Source organism: Bison bison, unplaced genomic scaffold, assembly GCF_000754665.1.
Source record: "Bison bison bison isolate TAMUID 2011002044 unplaced genomic scaffold, Bison_UMD1.0 scf7180017863821, whole genome shotgun sequence".
In the NCBI taxonomy this organism is placed as follows: domain Eukaryota; kingdom Metazoa; phylum Chordata; class Mammalia; order Artiodactyla; family Bovidae; genus Bison; species Bison bison.
In genome coordinates, this window is record NW_011494393.1 from 25,269 (window position 1) to 25,654 (window position 386).

Here is a 386-nt window from a genome sequence, read left to right on the forward strand (position 1 = left end):
TGACCAACCTAGATAGCATATTCAAAAGCAGAGACATTACTTTGCCAACAAAGGTCTGTCTAGTCAAGGCAATGGTTTTTCCAGTGGTCATGTATGGATGTGGGGATTGGACTGTGAAGAAACCTGAGCACTGAAGAATTGATGCTTTCAACTGTGTTGTTGGATAAGACTCTTGAGAGTCCCTTGGACTGCAGGGAGATCCAACCAGTTCATTCTAAAGGAGATCAGTCCTGGGCGTTCACTGGAAGGACTGATGCTGAGGCTGAAACTCATGGGAAGAGTTGGCCACCTCATATGAAGAATTGACTCCTTGGAAAATACTCTGATGCTGGGAGGGATTGAGGGCAGGAGGAGAAGGGGACGACAGAGGATGAGATGGCTGGATG